This window comes from Drosophila willistoni, assembly GCF_018902025.1.
Source record: "Drosophila willistoni isolate 14030-0811.24 chromosome 2R unlocalized genomic scaffold, UCI_dwil_1.1 Seg167, whole genome shotgun sequence".
NCBI lineage: Eukaryota > Metazoa > Arthropoda > Insecta > Diptera > Drosophilidae > Drosophila > Drosophila willistoni.
Window position 1 is genome coordinate 21,727,842 of NW_025814050.1, and position 14,333 is coordinate 21,742,174.

At 33.3% G+C, this 14,333-nt stretch overlaps 1 protein-coding gene across 6 annotated transcripts in view; it reads left to right on the forward strand.

Annotated features, from left to right (window-relative positions):
- The window catches only part of LOC6642117 (fasciclin-3), a 90,981-nt gene that overhangs the window by 5,937 nt on the left and 70,711 nt on the right, over positions 1-14,333 (forward strand). The gene's annotated exons all lie outside the window — the stretch shown is intronic.

Sequence of the window (14,333 nt, forward strand, 5' to 3'; positions counted from 1 at the left end):
CGTAACCTAAGAATAAGAAATTTTCATACTTCATAAGTAATTTAGTCAATTGGCAAATAGGAAAGGCTAAACGATTCAATTCAGTTTTTAATTCATTTACTTCATTAACATATTTTAAATATTTTCATCATGTCGTCTTACATTTCTCTGAGGTGTTAACTTAAGAAGATCTTCATACCATTTCCACACATTTTTTCACTTTTTAGCTTCACATTTCTATAATTGCAATTTAAAATTAAAATTCTTCTCTTTTGATTACTAAAAATGAAAGATTAGATATTGCTGTTAAATTATTATTAAAAAAAAAAAGATTATCAAATTAAATTCTTAGCCTAATATTCAATGGACTACTGTCTGGCTTTCGGCTGTTTTCTTCTTTCTATTTTCATTGATATCATTCGAATTCAGACACGTTTTTTTGGAATGACTTTCTTAAGGTAAACCGAAATGGCATTAATTAACCAATATATGTATATACACATACATGTATGTATATATATGACCGATCAGAACCTACTTATAAGGTCGTACACTGTGAAAATGACATTCGTACTTTCCAGAAATAGATAACTCTCTCAAGCATTCTGTCGCTGCTTCATATCAGAACTTTAATCGAAATGTATCGCTTTTAAATGGATTTTCTTTTTGTAAGAATTAAAATATAGTATTTATCTCGCTGAGGTCAAGCACATGTAGTATATATATATGTCGATCCGATAAATCATTGGTGCTTAATGTATTGCTCTTTCATAATAAATGCGATTGTTTGTAGAGAAGAAAGTGTTTCTGATGATTCAACCAAAACGATTGCTGATTGTCAATGTTGTTCGTGTCAGATTAGTCATTGAGAAAATGTAATAAAGCGTTTTTTCTGACTAAATCTAAAAATAGATGATTAATTCAAGAATATACTAGAGGAATATATAGTTTTATGCATTACTTTCAAATGATTGATTTTGGTTTTTTGCTCAGTTAGTTTGCTTGCATTTACTGTGACTGCGTTTTGGCTTCGATTTGGGACACAGAAACTGAACTGATAAGCGACTTGCACCTGTGTTTTGGTTTTCCCTTATTCTTTTTGTTTTTTTTGTGGGGCAAACAAACAAACCCACAGACACACATACACAGACATACATATCTGCATCTGACACACATTCTGGTCAATGATTGCCGCATGGGGAAAGACTCGCACATTCGTACGTGGGCAGTGATTAGATAACATAGTAAACTAGCTATCAACATACATATACTCTTATCAGTATTTTGGTTACAGGTTGATTAGTTTTTGTTCTTATTATGCTTTCCATTTCGAATTTGTCACATTTGTGTCTGTGTCAAATGCAATTTTCTGTTGGTTCCGATTGCTAGAATATGTAATTAGAACATACTAACCATCTTAGCTAATAACTAATGCATAATTATTTGCACACACAAACACACAGCCACACATTAGGGGGGAATATAATATTCTCTTGACCGATTTATACAGAATAAATTCAATTAAATTTGTACATTTTGATGGGCATTCAATTACATTTTCCAATCAATATATAGATGAGAGACCAAAAAGAAAAAACAAATATTTCGAAAATGAATCTGCCGTGAGTATCTCTTATTTGTACGTAATTTTATCTCAATTATGTCACAACATTTTTAGTACTAGAACCAAAAACATTTTGTTAGGTTTATGTAATTGCATTATTAAATAATAATTAGTAAATGGGCGTGGCAGCAGCATATTGTGCCCGTTGGTGTCTAGTTTTGTTCATTTTTCGGTCAGTTTTGAATGAATTATAATTAAATGTGCAGTTTTAATTAAATTTACATGGCCAACTGCACGCATTAGAATGATGGAAGAGACCAAAACAGGCTAGGGGGAAGGTGAAACAAGGGGAAACCAAAAATGCGTAATAATTGAAAATAATGCCCATTTGCCCCATCTGTGTTACAAATATGCTATTATAATTATTAATTATATCAAATCATAATGCATTTGAACAAACAATGAATGACGCAAATAATGAACACCCAAAATCCCGTTTATGCCACCCGTCCAAAACGAGAAAAGGGCTAAAAAAAACAGCCATCATTTTTGAACAAAAACCAAAACAATATAAGCGTGAAAAAGATATAACCCATGGAAGCCTCGAGGGTTTTTAAACAATCAATCATATTAGGTTAAACACGCAAATCAATTAAAAATAAGCTCATTGGCAAATGAATACAAAATGTTAAAAATTACAACAAATAAAAGAAGACGACATTACAATACCCTGTAGTCAATGGGAGGAAGTAATTTATAAATTGAATTATATCTAAAGACATATCCCTTCAGTTTATTTCAAAAGTTCGAGAAGAAGAAATTGTCATCCTCAATGTTTTTTAACTCATTGAGGATTATTCTAAACACTTAAGAAACTTATTACACAATCACAAATTATACCAATATGTAATTCGAATTGACTAATAAGACGACCCTTAAATTCCAATAACACTCTATTTATAGAGGGTATAAAACAGCAAAAATGTTTAATTATGAACCACAAAAAATGCACGTTCCACACAAAAAAAAAATCATTGAATACTAAATAGAGTCAAAACATTAGCGGAATGTAAATATATGTACATAAATAGACTAAAAAAAAACAAAATGCATATTATAAATAAATAACAAATTATATTGCAATAATTATGCAACTACTTGAGCATAAGTTAATTAATAATTGTTATACAAATACATTCTTGAAATAACATATTTTAACGTTATGTTGATTCCACAAAAACCTTAAACCACACTGAGAGAGTTAGGATAAAAAATGACAATAATTAAAAGTATTATAAGTTTTTCAAAATGATTTCAAACCCCTCCAATTCCCAGATCATTTGATGACAAAAGATTCTCAACAAATCTTCTCTTTTTGGTGTCTTAAGAGATTTCAAATATTTGTTTTGAACCTATTAAAACTGCTTCAAATAATTGTTTCGAACATATTAGAACTTCTTCTTATTGCGGTTTCCCACAACAATCTACTTAAATAAAGTTTTTTTTTTAACTTTCCATTACTCATAGATAACAACTTTGTAAAAATAGAATTCTAAATTGTCAACTTAATATTCGACTAAGCCTTCACACCACGAAAGAACTCAAAATATATATACATAAAGTTTTTGAACATTTCTTTTGGCCTTTCAATCGGTGTTATTTATCAGTTTAGTTTTATTAGAACTAAATTTGGGTAATTAGCAATAAAAATAAAACCAAATATGTTAAATACAAACATTAAATTTATCGAGATTTTTAACTTAAAACAATTGATTGGTTTTTCCATTTTTATGACTAATTTTACAATCAATGTTTAAAGTTGTTTGATTACTTTTATTTAAGCATAATTAAATTCCACTTGAGCTTAGAAAAAATAATAATAAATTTAAACTAGCCTTTATTGTGCGAGCCCTGGCAACAATTTGGCTTTAACAGTAACGAAAGGGAGAGAGAAAGAGAAGAAAGACATAAAGATCTTTGTTGGCTTAAAGTTCAAAGACTCATTATAACATTTTCTTAGTATTTCTTTTGCCTTTTTTCTCTCTCCCTTTACCTGTCTACTACCTATATATATATATATATCTATCTATCAGATACACCTAACACACACACACACAAACACATGTTGGGGGTTAACCCAGCGAACAAAAAGCTACAAACAAAACGCAGTCATTGCTATCTTTTCATATCTAAAATGCTAAAGTTTCTTCACAAACAAAAACACAAACACCAATATATAGTCACTCCCAGGTATAAGCGAACTCACACAGATACGACACACACACACAGATACACACATTTGTATCTGCAAAGTTGTTGCTCACGAACCGGTTACGATTCTTTTTCTTTCTTTTTCTGTATTCCAACTAGTTTCCATTTTTGTTCATTATTACTTTGCTTTTTTGTTGTTGTTGTTGGTTGGTTGGTTGTTGTTGTTATTTCTCAACATTTCTACACTCAATTTTTTGTTGTTTTTGTTTTTCAATTTTTTTAATTTGAATTTTTTTTCTGCTCTCTCTGGCGTAAAAACCAAAAAGCACGCACACATGCGCAATGATTGTTTCTGTGTTTTCTATGTGTGTGTTAATAATTTTAACTGTTATTATTATTGTTGTTGTTATTTTTGTAGTTGCTTTTGCTGTTCTACATTATTGCCTTTTATTTGGCTCTTTTTTGTCCGTAATTTTTATTATTGTTACTCAGAGTTCAGTTGTTGCTGGTTTTGTTTATTCAATGGGTGTTGGTCGAACCGAACCATGGGAAACGGCAGTGCGAGCGAGAGCCACGCACTAAATGAATGAATGAGAGAGAGAGAGAGGGAAATTGTTAAAGTTAATTATTTGTATGGCTAGCACGTTATATTTGTTCAACTTTTTTTTTCCAGCTTTTTCTATTTGACTTTTCAACAGAAATAAATACAACGAAAAACATGTGCGAGAGCGCGAGTGTTGATGAGGGGGGAGGTGTGTATTGGGGAAGGGGGGAGCCCGAAAAAGAGTTCGACATTTGCTTCATTATTATTTTTTTTTTTTGGCAGTTTTTATACCCCTTAATTATATGGCTTAAAAGTTATACTAGACATTTTTTGTTGAATTATGTGCATAGACAGGAAGGCAAAAGGTCAAAAAGCCGTTATTAAACTTTTGGTTAATTAATAGAAAAACTTGATATACCCTGTAGTTAAATAGAGTTTTTATTTAGAATAGTATACCCTGTAATTGCATTGTTGTTGGACTTAAACATTGATTGTTGTTTACAATTTTCTTTCCTAATTCAACTTCACTTAGTTACTTGTTAATTTTTAGGAAGTTACAGTCTAGTAAAATCAAAGTCCAAAGGTGCCACAATCGTTTATCAATGTATTAACTAGACTGTGGACCAAAATCTAATACCAATAAATAATGTTAATAGAAGCCATGCTAATTAATCTGCTAATTGTAATTATAATTCATTTGGCTATTGGAAAGTTACTCTTATTCTATATGAAATAGAATAAGAGTCCATTGGGAAAAAGAAAAAGATTTACAAAAGAAGAGGAGCAAAAAAATCAACATCCAAGTCATCAGAAGTTGAGGATGAACATCCTTATTGGTATAGAAATAATACCCTTTATAATAATAAGAAACTTGCTACTATTAGAAGGTCATAAGCAGATTCAGAGACATTTTTAAGAATTTTAGATGAATTTTTGTAGCTAGAGCATTTCTTTATCTACTTTAGCTTCTCTTTTGCAAAGAAGCTTTCTCAGAGCAAAAATAGTTATTATATTAAGAAACAACATTAATCATCTTGATGAATAAGTTCTTTCACACTAACCGGTGATCAAATAAACTATTTGAAATATAATTCAATTAATAACTCAACGATTATTACATCATCGTCTGACAAGTAGATTTAGAACGACTTAAGCAACACCATTTGAATCCCATTTGATAGGGTATTCGATGATTTGTTCAAGTATTTATGTATTCGCCCCTTTTTAAGTGACCTAATTTATGGCCATTCTTAGCTGACACACATTTTATTTCTCTCACTCACTCTTTGAAAATTGTCTGTATCAATTTTTCAATATTTGCACTGAGCTAAGCTCATGAAAATAATTGAAGCCTTTGTCCGATCAATAGACAATGGCAATGATGAGACTAAGAATGATGACTAGTTTGGGAGTGCTAATGAAAAACACTTGCTCGAGCCGTCTCATCTCGATTCGACTCGACTCAACTCGCCTCGGACTCAAGCTCATGATAATGGCTAAATTGTTTGGTTTGGCAATTAGGTGGTTGTGTGGTTGCTCCACCCTACAGTGGACAGTGTCAATTTCGGGATGACATGACAGACGCTCGTTATACTTGCCATTGTTGTTTGTTTTTGTGTTTGACAAAAATTGACAATTTAGCACTGGGCAGAGGTAGAGCCAGAGGAAGAGCTGGGGAGAAGGGTGACAGCAACTATAATACCTCTCCAAAAAGGTAATATGATGAGTATGCGGAGTGAGTGCGAGCGTATGTATGTAGTTTCATACTTGCCACAAAACATGTCGTCGTTTGGTCACCTACTCCTATTTCTACTACCTCTTCTCTGGGCATGTGCAATCTCTGCAATCTCCATCAGAGCCCGAAACGGAGCCCTATGTTTAATTTGATAAATGTTCAACGTTCGTGCCAGAAAACAGTTGTCAGCCGGCTACTATGAGCTTCTACTACTGCCTGACTGACTTTACTGCCATGTCTTTGCTGGCATTCTACAACTCTGAACACCCACATACCCCTCCTTCCCCATCACTCTTTATGTGCACTGGCACTTACTCATTTATTGGCCAGACAATGGCCTCAGCAGTTTCAGTTGTTCATTAGGCAAAATGTTGGAACTTAACTGAAAATGTCTGTTACTGAGATTAGGATTGATGTGAGCATATTAACAGGAATTCAAACAATTCCCCATGTTCGATATAAATGGAAGAAAATTATAGAGAAAATTGCATTGATTTCGAATGACAATTGCAGTTTGCAATGTAAGAAGATGAAGAAAATTTCCCCCATTCCCAATACAGCAAGAATAATAGAATTTCGAACAGAGTCTTTGGCAATTAATTTAATTCCCTTGATGGTAATAAAATTTATATATAATTATTTTCTCTTGCAATCAGTTCATTTGTTGTATTAGGCATTAGCATTCTATTCACAAATTTATTACGTACTTGAAAGTAATTTCTATGACAATTACAAGTGAAGATTTTCCTTCCTTTATACAGGGGGCAATAATTTTTCACTCATCATCAGAAATTCCAGCAAACTTGGTCAATAAAAAAAGGCCTAAAAGCACATAACGTAAAGTTTACCTTTTTTTTTTTTATATGAACGTTAAGGGCTTTCTTCTTGCTAGCTTCGTGCGTGACTAGCTCGAATCTAAGCCGCTTCATTAGACCGTTCAACGTTTTGGCTAAAAGTGAAAAGGCTTGGCTATAAAAGAAAAAACAAACCAACGACTCGAATGTACATAGTATTAAAATTAAATTTAAATAAATTTCACAAAGCACGCACTTTAAGGGGGAGAAAGGTCTGTAGATGAAGTGCGAGTAGTAGACAGAGTTTTTTTTTTGGTTTTTTGGTTTTATTTCAGTGTACTTTTTAGGTAATTACTTTGCAAGAGCCAGTGCGTGAGTCAGGCAAGAAAGTTTTTCACTTTATAGCGTTTTATTTCGGGAAACTTGCAAAAGGGCTTCCAAAAGCCAACCCCAAGTGCCAGCAAAAAGGCGGCAAAAGAGCTGAAAGTTGTCTAGTTATTTGTCCCCCTCTTTGGTTTAGTCACGCCTGTTAACTTATCGCACTTTTGAATACAATTTAGACTTTTTTATATTTATTTTCTTTTCTGTTTTTTTTCTCCTCTTCGTTTGTTTTAATTCCCAAGTCTCGAGGTATTTGCTTTTATATGCTGATAGTGCGGGCGTCTTATCAGTCAGCCAGCAGTTCAAATATATATATATAGAGTAGGTATTTCTACTGTTTTAAGTTGGCAACTATTAAAAATGGCAAAATGCTATAAACTTGAATATGATAGATAGTAGTAGAAGTGGATTAAAATACTTTTTAAATGAGACTCTATAAAAACTATAGAAACGTATATTTAGATCTTGACTTCATTAATTAAATGAGTGGTGTAAGTTGGTTCTATTAATCTAAAAATCTTTTATTATACATTATTTGTTCTAAACAAATTCTCCATTATCATAATTTCAGTTTCTTTAGATTTTAGGCATATGTAATAGTTTTGGTCCTTTGTCCCACTGTTTAATGAAATTACTGAAATCCTATTTTGATTTTAATTTATGTGCAAATGCATCAAATAAATTGTATATTAACATATTATAATGATAGACAATATGTTTATAGCCAAATTGGAGAAACAAAACAATTTGATGCGTAAAATAATTTTTTATAATTTGATTATAAAATCAATTGCAATTATTTGGCAAATTTTTTGATTATCGCATTTATTATTATTTATTACTTGCATATTTTATGTCGCTCTCTCTTACTCTCTCTATCTCTGTCTCGCTCAGAGTGTGCATAATTACAACAATCAAAATTTTGCCAAGTCGTGGCCAAAAACAATTAAAATTAAAATATAGAAACAAGCCGGAAAATCTAATTGTATGCCATAATTTTAATAAAAACTAAAACAATTTACGGACCTCAAATGAATCAGTTTATGCATATGTATAAAAATATGTCCATATGTGATTTTGTGTGTGTGTGTGTGGGTGTGTATTTGTGCAGAAACAAAAAGCATAAAATTTAAACAAATAAACAAAATCGCTTTAGCAGCATTTAATTTCACATTAAATTTATTTAGTTGGTAAACATTTTAATTACTTTCATTTAACCATATTTTTCCCACCTTCCCCCCCGCCCTAAAAACCTCAACTCCATTCTGCAATTCAGCTCAAGTTGTGTAAAATTTATTGTAAATAGTTGTTTATAGGTGGCATCCCCCTCACTCCCCTGCTTAACCCCTTCCCTTTCACATTCATGCCATGTTCTTTTGTATATTTTATTATTTATGTTTAATGTTAAAGTCACGAAAACTTTTCGCTGACACTGTAACTGTGCAGCTGTAAACTTTGACTACTACTGTGTCGGTCGCAGTCTCTCTGACCAAGGTGAAAGTTTTTCATTTTTCTTTGGTCTTTTCTTTTTCTTTTTTGAAAATTTTGTTAAAAATATACATAGTTTTTTTTTGTAGTTTTTTGATTGCTCTATGACAGTTGAGTGTGTTGGCTCTTTTTTACACTTCTCTTTTTTTATGCCAGTTGTTGTTTTTGTTTGACTTTAATTGCTTAATTAAATGCGGAAATTTAGAAAGATGAAAGCATTTAGCAAGCAAACAGAGAGGAACACACAGAGAAAGAGAATATGAGAATTTTTATGATCAAATTTGTGAATGCGATTCTGTCGAGTGAAAGTTGTTGAGTGTTGTTGTTGTTGTTGTTTTTCATTTTAGTTTTTTGAAGGGCGTTGAAAATGAAATTTGTAATAGCAACAATTATGCACTCAGTTTGTGGTTAATTAGACTTTTAAAGGGGGAACAAATCTAAACTTTTTCATTACCAAAAATAAAAGTTGGGAAAATCCCATAAAAGAAGGAACAATTGTTTAGGTGAAACTATAACTAAATGAGAAATTATTTTTAGATTTTAAAAAAGATTTTATAGAATCAATTGCAAAATATACAAAGATGAACAAATTATGTGAAGAAATATTATAACATTTACATAAGTATATACAAATACGTACAAAACTAAACATTTTTAAGATTATTAAAGTTGAACAGGTTAAAAGTATAGTATAGAACTTAAAGGGTTCAAATTTCGGTTACATAATATTAGGTTCAAATGTTTTTCACTGAAGATTGTATCACATTTGCAATGCCAAAGTTAACATCTTTTTTAATCTCGACTGTAATTCTATCTTACAATTAGTCATTCAATGAGTTCGAAGTACGTGTTATTTCATGGAATTCAAAAAAATTAAGATAAGAATATTTAAAATTCATTTTAAACTCTGTTTTCAATTTGGCACTAGACTTCTCTTATTATTGAAACATATGTTTTGAGCCACAAATCGACTGAAGTTCTGGTTTAAAGTGCAACTTTTCACTCATATTGAGGTACATTGGCTTAAGTTAAGGTTCACTTCTTAAATTCTTCGAAACAGAATAGAAAGCATAATAAAATTGAAGTTGTAAAAAATTACTTAAGTAGCTATATAGCTATAAACACTGTATGTTGAAACAAAACCTAGTCTTAATTTAATCAATTTATAACAAAATCGAGAGAAACGATTACCGTATACTTCAGAAGATCCAATTAGTTGTAGGAAATAATACCTATAGTTTGTTGCAGAAAGCCAATCGTAAATAATTACCAAGCTGCATTTATGGAAGTACAAAAAAGGATATATGTATAACTAAAAGCCGTTTTCCATTTTGTCGCCTCTCACAGTGTGCGAGAGAGATAGTGAGTGAGTGCACTGACGTTGGACATAGCGTTGCAATTTATGCACTCCACAAGTTGTGCTCTCCTCTAGACAGTCAAGCGAACCAACTACAGACTATCCTCCAAATGGTTTAAAAACTCAAACGCTTAACTAACTTATATACTGCGACTTAACTGAAAAGGCCAGCCAAAAAGCCAAAAGAAGGCTGACGATGAGGTTGAATATTGAGGTGAGGTGGAACGGTGTACTAAGTATCTAAATTCGATTTGCTGGCAATGCTTGAAGTTGACTGCAAAACTGCGAAAGCAAAAGCAAAATGCCTGCCCGCTTCTCGACCCACTTTTTGTTAGACTCGTTGCTCGACTCGAGCTTTAGTTGACTGGGTCAAGTAAAACCTTTTTGTCAGCGATAAAAAAACGACGTCGACTACCTCACACTGCCTCACCATGAAGACCAATTTAATGTGCTGCCCATAAAGCGGCAACTTACTTGACGGAACAACTGCAGCCAAGTGGTTCTTTATGTTGAATGTCGCCTAGACTCCAGTCCCCCCTCCTTCGACTCCCTGTCTGTTCTTCTCGGGCGCTCTCTTTCTTAGTTCAACCATAAAAAATCATAAATAAATGCGCTCGTTTGTTGGGCACACCATTAAATTTAGGTTGCCAGCAGCGCCCTCCATTGTGGTTTTTCGTACTTTTCAAAATTAGCGGTTTTCCAGTAATAATAATTGCCACAAAAGTAGCCAAGAAAATTGCGCAAAAGGCAAAAGGAAAATGACATAAGACCTAAGTGAGAAATAATTGTGTTTCGTGTTGAAATTTCAGTTTAGATATATATATATAAGTATAATATAATATATAAGATTATAATATTTCGCTTTTTGCTGACATTGAAACTTTTTTTGTTTCGTATTTATGAATGAATCGACCGGTTGATGTCTGAGTCATTCTACTCATAAAAATGTTATAGTATTTGCGAGTCGATTCAATTGTTCTAATTGAACATGATTCATCGAATATGCCACAGCCATGCACAGTGTGTCGCTTTTCTCTCTCTATCTCTGTCGATTCTCTAATTAAGCTGGAATATTCAAATTGCGTATTTCGGAAGCAACCAGACATAAAGTGAGGTACGGACTGTGGGTAGATGGTAGATGGAGTCCGGAATATCGCATCGCATGAGTGCATAAAGTATGTGGTATGTGCTCAAGCCGAGAATTTTGCCAGCAATTGCGGCTTTTTTTGGCTTGCACCATATGTTTGACCAGTCAAAATAAAGTATGGGATTTGCACTACGATGAAAAGTGTTGGCCACAAATATGTGTCTATGTGTTTTTCGAGTATTTCATAAATGAGCATTTTCCCTCTCGTTTTTTGTACGGGCATTATATTAGTAAGAATACTTAATGTGTTTTGCTTAAGCTGGAAATCCATTAGACCATTTACTTTGAGAGTTATGTTTGTCCTGCTTATATCATGTCTGAATGTAGTTTTAATTATTGTAATTCAATGTTAAAAAATCTTTCAAGACAGCCCATTGCATCAAGAAACCCTTAGAATATGCAAGATAGAAACATTTAAATAATATATTTATATTCTTTTATATTTAAGTTCTATACTAATTAAAAATTTTCTCTTTGTATTTCTTTCAGGTAAGAATCAAATCGCATTTACCAGATGAGTCAGTCTCGACCAATGTCAATGAGTTTCTATGTGTCCACACGTAAGCTTTAAAGAAAATTTATTGTTCTATATGGCCGAGTCAAAGTCAAATCGGTCGAAAGTTCTATATCACAAGGCAAAAGAAATTACTATGCCTGTCACGCCCAAAAAGAACTCTGAGGGGAATGGCAGAGGGGGCATAAGATGGGGGACAGCAGCTAATAAATGTCACTTGTTGGTGCGCTACCGGAAAACTATTAAAAAAGAATTATCACCTTCTTTCAAATGTCAGATCCGAAATCTGAAATGCCGCCGCCGACAATTAAGCAAAGACACGAACCAAACCAAAAAGAAAGTTGTAAACAAAAAGAAAGAAAGGGAGGGAGAGAGAGCGAGAGATACCCCAAAACGGAAGCAAATTCTAAACAAAAAGTACATTTTTTCCTAGATTTTTGTTATACGTTCTGGTTGTCTTCTTTTTTTTTCCCCAACCGTTGACAGCTTCGAAATTTTTCCAATTGTTGACAGCTGTTTGGATAGGGTTTGGCAATGAAACTTCAGTTGGTTTACATTACGCCAAGCAGGAAAAGTTGGGAAAAGTTAAAGTTAATATAAACAAAAAAGAATAGGGAACAAGAGTGTGTGGAAAAGGGCATATCGTAGTGGAGGGGGTTAGAGGTGATTGGTTGAAGCGTGCTCACACACACGCCCATAATTAAAGCAAAACACAAAGTACAAGTGAAGCTGCAGGCGGCTGGCAAGACCCAAAGGCAGGTCATAAAAATAAATCGGAAAATTTTCATTAACAGGAAAAGCGGTAATTAACACCTTACATATAGAACAGTTTTCAAGAACAAGCCAGAGAAACAAAATCGAAGCAAGTAACAATCTAAAAATTACACGCTCCAGACCGCAATCAAAGCAAATTTAGATTCAGGAGCGGTTTAAAGTGCGTCTTATTGAGGGCTCTTTAAATCGAGATCTCCTAGTTCCTTTCTTTCCAAAAATATTCTCCAGTTAGTAAACTCCCTACTGACCAATATGGGATAGAAAATTAAAACATTCTTCAGTGTTTTGTCAACCTTCCTAACCCACTTTTAGACACCAGGCTTTAGATCTGTCACAGACTGGAACCATTGACACAATCTTGCCAAAAACTCATTAGTTCCAGCAGTTTTTCTTAAGAATTTTCATTTAAACACTTTTTTGGTATAATTTCACTCATCACAACTGAGTCTCAACAGTTTATTCCGAGTTCTAGTTAATAAATAGCTGAATTTTTATTATGGGTATCATATCAGGGAGGTCAGGTAGTCCGTCCCTGGTTGCCTGGTCCTCCTCTTGATGACCACAGTTTGTGTTAAAAGTTCTCAGCACGTGTTCTAACAAGTGCAAGCCAATTGCAATCCGATTACAATCAACTGCAATCAACTGCAACAACTACAAATGTCATTGGCCTCGCTTGAACTTGCCCGCCGCTCGCCGACCGTTGCTGTCCGTCGCCGCTCTAATTCGACGATGGCCCTTCCCATTGCCGTCCCCCTCCCCGTCTCTGTCTTTTGCCCTCCTTAATGTAGTTTCGTGTGCGCTTCCATGCCGTCAAATTGTTTTCCGGCTTTTGTTTTCGCTTTAGTTTGTAGTTTTTCTTGTTTCTCGTTTTTCTTCGTTTTTGGGTTTCTGCCCGTCTAAATAAATTTTCCTTTTTCGGGGTAGATTTGTTTGCTTGCGGTTCGTTTAAGTAGGTAGTTGCTGTTGAGTGGGCGTGGTACTACGATAATGCTAAACTGCAGTAAACTACGAAAATCAAAACTTTAAATGAAAACTGCAATATCATACATGAAATTCAATTAAATTTGCTACAAACCCTCAAAAATCAAAATCCAAAATCAAAAATCGAAATGAAAATCTATCGAAAAGCCAACTAATTGAATTTTCAAGCGTTCCCCAAATTGCGGTTATACAATACATTGTGAGAGGGGTCAGATAGTCGGCGTAAATGAGAGGCAGTGCGAGGGACGGGGGAGGGGGCGTGTGTGGCAGAGTTGCGCCCTTACAAATCAATTGACTTGCAACCTAAAATGAAATCAAATGTTTTGCGGCTCAAACCGAAAAATCCGCAAATGTTTTCCTATGTGACACCGAACCAGAAAAATTAAACCAACCGAAAAAGAGATAGAAAAAAATATAAAATGGACATAGCGAATTTTATATGCACTGAGCGAAAGTTCAAGTCAAAAGCTGATAGCGAATTTCATGGGAATCACTTAAACATTTGAATTCAATTAAATGAACAATTCTCTGGAATCATTTATATATAGTATTTATCTATGCAAAATTCGTAATCATCTTTTCATTGTAATCAAATTTTTATAAATTCAAATGGCATAAGTGATATAATTCTGAAGAAATTCGATGGAATAAATAAATAAGTAAAACAAATATTATTGTTTTAGTTTCCCCTTCTAAATATTCCCTACAAAAGGCTAATCAAATTTAAACAAACTTTTGGGAAAGAGTATAAAATAATAGAATAGAAACGTGGAGAGGACCAAGTAGAGAAAGGGTGAGAGCATGATATATAGTAGATAGAAAATTGTTGTTATTTTATTCGGTTGGTCACCGTGCTGTTTGCCA